Here is a 7,793-nt window from a genome sequence, read left to right on the forward strand (position 1 = left end):
AATACAAGGATGGAAACAATGCCCTAGAAAAAGCAAGAAAGTAATCCTTGAACAAACCTGAAAGAAGACAGCCACAAGAACAGAATACCAAATCTAACAACACAAATAACAGGAAACAACAATTACTTTTCCTTAATATCAATGGACTCAAATCCCCAATAAAATCAAACAGGACCCAACATTTATTTCAGCTTACAGGAACACCATCTCAGGGAAAAAGACAGACAGTACCTCAGAGTGAAAGGATGGAAAACAATTTTCCAATCAAATGGTCTGAAGAAACAAGCTGGAGTAGCAATTCTAATATCCATTAAAATCGACTTCCAACCCAAAGTTATCAAAAAAGACAAGGAGGAACACTTCATACTCATCAAAGGTAAAATCTTTCAAGAGGAAGACTCAATGCTGAATATCTATGCTCCAAATGAAAGGGCAGCCACATTCAATAAAGAAACTTTAGTAAAGCTCAAAGCACACATCGCACCTCACACAATAATAGTGGGAGACTTCAACACACCACTTTCATCAATGGACAAATCGTGGAAACAGAAACTAAACAGGGAAACAGTGAAACTAACAGAAGTTATGAAACAAATAGATTTAACAGATATCTACAGAACATTTTATCCTAAAGCAAAAGGATATATCTTCTTCTCAGCACCTCATGGTTCCTTCTCCAAAACTGACCCTATACTTTGGTCACAAAACAGGCCTCAACAGATACAAAAATATTGAAATTGTCCTATGCATCCTATCAGATCACCATGGACCTAGGCTGATCTTCAATAACAACATAAATAATACAAAGTCAACATTTACGTGGAAACTGAACAACACTCTTCTCAATGATACCTTGGTCAAGGAAGGAAAAAAGAAAGAAATTAAAGACTTTTTAGAATTTGATGAAAATGAAGCCACAACATACCCAAACTTTTGAGACACAATGAAAGCATTTCTAAGAGGAAAACTCATAGCTCTGAGTGCCTCCAAATATAAACTAGAGAGAGCACACACTAGCAGCTTGACAACACACCTAAAAGGTCTAGAACAAAAGGAAGCAAATTCACCCAAGAGGAGTACTTGGCAGGAAATAATCAAACTCAGTGGCAAAATCAACCAAGTGGAAACAAGAACTATTCAAAGAATCAACCAAATGAGGAACTGGTTCTTTAAGAAAATCAACAAGATAGATAAACCCTTAGCCATACTCACTAGAGGGCACAGTGACAGCATCCTAATTAACAAAATCAGAAAGGAAAAGATCCTGAAGAAATCCAAAACAGCATCAGATCCTTCTACAAAAGGCTATACTCAACAAAACTGGAAAACCTGGATGAAATGGACAAATTTGTAGACAGATAGCAGGTACCAAAGTTAAATCAGGATCAGATTAATGATCTAAACAGGCCTATATCCCCTAAAGAAATAGAAGCAGTCATTAATAGTCTCCCAACCAAAACCAGCCCAGGACCAGATGGGTTTAGTGCAGAGTTATATCAGACCTTCAAAGAGGATCTAATTCCAGTTCTTCACAAATTATTTCACCAATTAGAAGCAGAAAGTACTCTACCCAATTTATTCTATGAAGCCACAATTACTCTGATACATAAACCACAGAAAGATCCAAGAAAGATGGAAAATTTCAGACCAATTTCCCTTATGAATATCGATGCAATTAAATAAATAAAATTCTCGCTAACCGAATCGAAGAACACATTGAAAAAATCATCCATCCTGACCAAGTAGTTTTAATTCCAGGAATGCAGGGATGGTTTAATATATGGAAATCCATCAACGCAATCCACTATATAAACAAACTCAAAGACAAAAAAAATATATGATGATCTCATTAGATGCAGAGAAAGCATTTGACCAAGTCCAACACCCATTCATGATAAAAGTCCTGGAAAGATCACAAAATCAAGGCCCATACCTAAACACGATAAAAGCAATCTACAGCAAACCAGTAGCCAAAATCAAAGTAAATGGTGAGAAGCAATCCCACTAAAATTAGGGACTAGACAATGCTGCCCACTTTCTCCATACCTATTCAACACAGTATTTGAAGTCCTAGCCAGAGCCATTAGACAACAAAAGGAGATCAAAGAGATACAAATTGTAAAGGAAGAAGTCAAACTATCACTTTTTTGCAGATTATATGAGAGTATATATAAGTGACCCTAAAAATTCTACCAGAAAACCCCTAAACCTGATAAATAGCTTCCGTGAAGTAGCTGGATATAAAATTAACTCAAACAAGTAAATGGCCTTTCTCTACATAAAGGATAAACAGGCTGAGTAAGAATTTAGGGAAACAACACCCTTCACAATAGTCACAAATAATATAAAATACTTTGGCATGACTCTAAAGAAGTGAAAGATCTGTATGATAAGAACTTCAAGTCTCTGAAGAAAGAAATTAAAGAAGATCTCAGAAGATAGAAAGATCTCTTATGCTCATGGATTGGCAGGACCAATATATTAAAATGGCTATCTTTCCAAAAGCAATCTACAGATTCAATGCAATCCCCATCAAAATTCCAACTCAATTCTTCAATGAATTAGAAAGGGCAATCTGAAAATTCATCTGGAATAACAAAAAACCTAGGTTAGCCAAAACTCTTCTCAATGATAGAAGAACCTCTGGGGAAGTCACCATGCCTGACCTAAAGCTGTACTACAGGACAATTGTGATAAAAACTTCATGGTACTGGTATAGCGACAGAAAAGTAAACCAATGAAATAGAATCGAAGACCCAGAAATGAACCCACACACCTATGGTCACTTGATCTTTGATAAGGGAGCTAAAACTATCCAGTGGAAAAAAGGCAGAATTTTCAAGAAATGGTGATGGAACAACTGGCGGTTATCATGTAGAAGAATGCGAATTGATCCATTCCTATCTCCTTGTAGTAAGGTCAAATCTTTCATGGAACTCCACATAAAACCAGAGACACTGAAACTTATAGAGGAGAAAGTGGGGAAAAGCCTCAAAGATAAGGGGACAAGGGAAAAATTCCTGAATAGAAAAGCAATGGCTTGTGTTGTAAGATGGAGAATCGACAAATGGCACCTCATAAAATTGCAAAGCTTCTATAAGCCAAAAGACAACTTCAATAAGACAAAAAGGCCACCAACAGATTGGGAAAGGATCTTTACCTATCCTAAACCAGATAGGGGACTAACATCCAATATATATTAAGAACTCAAGAAGGTGGACCCCAGAAAATCAAATAACCCCATTAAAAAATGGGGCTCAGAGCTAAACAAAGAATTCTCACCTGAGGAATATTAAATGACTGAGAAGCACCTGAAAAAATGTTCAGCATCCTTAATCATCAGGGAAATGCAAATCCAAGCAACCCTGAGATTCCACCTCAAACCAGTCAGAATGGCTAAGATCAACAACTCAGGTAACAGCAGATGCTAGCGAGGATGTGGAGAAAGAGGAACACTCCTCCATTGTTGGTGGGATTGCAAGCTTGTACAACCACTCTGGAAATCAGTCTGGCAGTTCCTCAGAAAACTGGACATAGTACTACCGGAGGATCCAGCAATACCTCTCCTGGGCATACATCCAGGAGATGTTCCAACTGTTAAGAAGGACACATGCTCCACTATGTTCATAGCAGCCTTATTTATAATAGCCAGAAGCTGTAAAGAACACAGATGCCCCTAAACAGAGGAATGGATACAGAAAGTGTGGTACCACTCAGCTATTAAAAAGAATGAATTTATGAAATTCCTAGGCAAATGGATGGACCTGGAGGACATCTTCCTGAGTGAGGTAACCCAATTAGAAAAGAACTCACATGCTATGTGGATATTAGTCCAGAAACTTAGAATACCCAAAATACAAGATAAAATCTGCAAAACACATGAAACTGAAGAAGAACGAAGACCAAAATGTGGACACTTTCCCTGTCTTTGAATTGGGAACAAAACACCCATGGAAGCAGTTAACAAGACTAAGTTTGGAGCTGAGACCAAAGGATGGTCCATCTAGAGACTGCCANATCNGGGGATCTATCCCATAATCAGCCTCCAAACGCTGACACCATTGCATACACTAGCAAGATTTTGCTGAAAGGACCCAGATATAGCTGTCTCTTGTGAGGCTATTCCCGGGCCTAGCAAACACAGAGGTGGATGCTCACAGTCAGCTATTGTATAGATTACAGGGCCCCCCAATGGAGTAGCTAGAGAAAGTACCCAAGGAGATAAAGGGGTCTGCAATTCTATAGGTGGGACAACAATATGAACTAACCAGTACTCCCTGCCTCCAGAGCTCATGTTTCTAGCTGCATATGTATCAGTAGATGACCTAGTCGGCCATCATTGGAAAGAGAGGCCCATCGGTCTGCAAACTTCATATGCCTCAGTACAGGGGAATGCCAGGGCCAAGAAGTGGGAGTGGGTGGGTAGGGGAGTGGGGGGAGGGTATGGGTGACTTTTGGAATAGCATTGGAAATGTAAATGAAGAAAATACCTAATTAAAAATATTAGGGAAAATGTTCTCATGTGATTACAGAATATTCTGCTATGGTATCTCACTTCAATAGTCTCCATGCTACTGTCCTTGAAATATCAGCTACCTAAGGCACAGGCCAAGATCCAGCCACAGTTTCCAGTAAACATTACAGTATCTTTCCAACAATTCCCATACTTGGGAGAGAAGCCAGAACAGATAGTGTCTCTGTAGGAGGCAACGTTCTCCCCTAAAAAGCAGATGTTGATGGCAGCAACACATATGGAAAACAAAGTTGCATACTGCAGAGAGGCTTGTTTTCCATATGTTAAGGTTGTTAACACAGAAGGTCTATTGTTATAAGAAAAGAACATGTGAACATTCAGGGTGAACGGGTGGATACAGAATCCCAAACAGAATTATAAGGAACAGAGGTAACACAATTTAATATCATAGATATGAGGACAAAGAAAGTCATTTTTTCACTTCATATCCTGAGATTCCCATGTTATGGTAGTAAGTTTTAACCTTTTATATATGAGGATATCAAAAGCTTCTGGGAGCCACATTTAATATCCCCTCCAACAAGATCCTGCACGTCTTTCTTCAAGGTTTAGTCAGGTGAATATACTTGATGCTCTTCTCCAAAAACCCTCACCAACCCTCAAATATAGCCTACCTTCCACATCCAGTGTACACTGGAAAGAAACATAAAGAAAATGGGGGATGGGTTACCATAAAACAACAACGTCTTTCAATTATAACCACAGATGCAAGAGATGTATAAAAGATTAATGGCACTAACCAGATCTTCAACAAGTTTATAGAATAAAACCTCCCTGAAACTAAGAAAGGATATATGCATACACATGCAAGAAGCACACAGGACACCAATGAGATGGACTAGAAAAGAAAATTCCCACAATATATCTAGATAAATCATTAAGTACATAGAACAAAGAAAGTTGATTGAAACCTGAAAGAGAAAACAAAAATAAAGACAAACATACAAACAAGCAAAGATCACACAAATCACATTTTAAGGAAATCATATCAGAATAACAGTTGATTTATCATTGGAGACTTGGAATTCCTGAAGAGCTTGTAACAGTGCATTCCCAGACCTAAAAGATCATAACAGTGAACCTAGAAAAATATAGTCAGTGGAACTATCTGCTGTATTGAAGTAGAAAGGAAAATTTCCCATGACATAAACAGCATAAGAAATTATATCCAATAAGCCCAACATAATATGTGTGTGTGTGTGTGTGTGTGTGTGTATGTATGTATGTATGTATGTATGTATGTATGTATGTATGTAAAGTTTTAAAAGAAGAATGAGCACAGTCAGGAGATTGTAGAGAGAAATATGAAAATATGAGGTCATAATTAGTAAACCACAAAGTACCAAGGAAAAGCAAACAACACTACCAAAAAAAAAAAACAATTACCACAATTAACACACATATACTTCAACAATAGCTTTAAATATAAATGACCTCAGTTTTCCAGTTGAAAGATACAACCTGATGAAACAGATTAAGAAACAATATCCATCCACTTGTTATCTATAAGTAAAACATCTTAGACTCAAAAATAGTTATCACCTTAGGGTAGAAGGGTGAACAAAAGAGACCAAGAAGCAAGCAGGTATCTCTATCCTAATATCTGCAAAAATAGATTTAAAATTAAAACTAACCAAAAGAACTACAACAGTACACATTTTTCTAATCAAGGTAAGAATTAATGAAGAAGAGATAATTATTATAAATATATGTGTACCTAACTCTGATGCACCTGATTTCATAAAAATGTATTGCTGGATTTAATGACAGAGATTAACATCAACCCATTAACAGTCATTTAAATATCCCATTTTCCTCCAATAGACAGGTCATCTGAACAAAAATAATAAACAGAACTCTTAGAATTAAATAAAATTGAGTCCCTTCCGGTCAGGGCCAGCTCGGGGTCACCTTGGTCGCCTAGTAGGCAGACACCCCCAAGGTCCCTAGAGGACTCTCCACGTGATCTTAGGAAAACTGACCAGACAGCTCTACGCTCCTAAAAAGAGACACCACTTCCAGGCACTGTAACACGCCCAGGATCTTTGACAACACGATCCCAGGTTAAAAGGAGCTTGGTCACACCAGTATTCAGTGTCTCAGAAGAACTTGACTGCCAAGAACTCTGACACACCCAGAATCTCAGGTTCACAGGAGCCCACAAGCAAAGGATCACAGAGAAATCTGGACTCTGAGGAGTCCTGAATCAACTGAGATTATAGGAAGGACAGGCTCCAATCAGATATATTGAGGACAGCAAATACTTGAGATAATAAGATGGCAGGAGGCAAGCATAAGAACAGAAGCAACAGAAACCAAGGTTACTTGACATCATCAGAACCAAATTCTCCCACCATAACAAGTCCTGGATACACCATCAAACCAGAAAAGCAAGAAATCGATCTAAAGTCACTTCTTATGATGATGTTGGAGGGCCTTAAGAAGGAAGTACAGGAAAACACAGGTAAAGAGCTAGAAGCTTTTATAGAAGAAACACAAAAATGCCTTAGAGAGTTACAGGAAAACAATACCAAACAGGAGATGGAATTGAACACAACCATCCAGGATCTAAAAAGGGATATAGAAACAATAAAGAAAACCCAAAGGGAGACAATTCTGGAGATAGAAACCCTAGGAAAGAAATCAGGAAACATAGATACGAGCATCAGCAACAGAATGCAAGAGATGAAAGAGAGAATATCAGGGGCAAAAGATTCCATAGGGAACATTGACACAACAATGAAAGAAAATGCAAAATGCAAAAAGATGTTACCTAAAACCATCAAGGAAACCCAGGATACAATGAAAAGACCAAACCTAAAGATAATAGGAATAGATGAGAATGAAGATTTTTAAACAAAAAGGGCCAGCAAATATCTTCAACAAAATTATAGAAGAAAAACTTCACAAACCTAAATAAAGAGAAGCCCATGAACATACAAGAAGCCTACAAAACTCCAAATAGACTGGACCAGAAACAAAATCCCTCCCGACACATAATAATCAGAACAACAAATGCACTAAATAAAGACAAAATATTAAAAGCAACAAGGGGAAAAAGGTCAAGTAAAATATAAAGGCAGGCCTATTAGAATTACTCCAGACTTCTCACTAGATACTATAAAAGCCAGAAGAAACTGGACAAATGTTATACAAACCCTAAGAGAACACAAATGACAGCCCAGGCTATTATACCAGCCAAACTCTCAATTACCACAGATGGAGAAACCAAAGTATTCCATGACAAAACCAAATTCAC

The sequence above is a fragment of the Mus caroli genome, chromosome X (genome assembly GCF_900094665.2).
Source record: "Mus caroli chromosome X, CAROLI_EIJ_v1.1, whole genome shotgun sequence".
NCBI classification, from domain to species: Eukaryota; Metazoa; Chordata; class Mammalia; order Rodentia; family Muridae; genus Mus; species Mus caroli.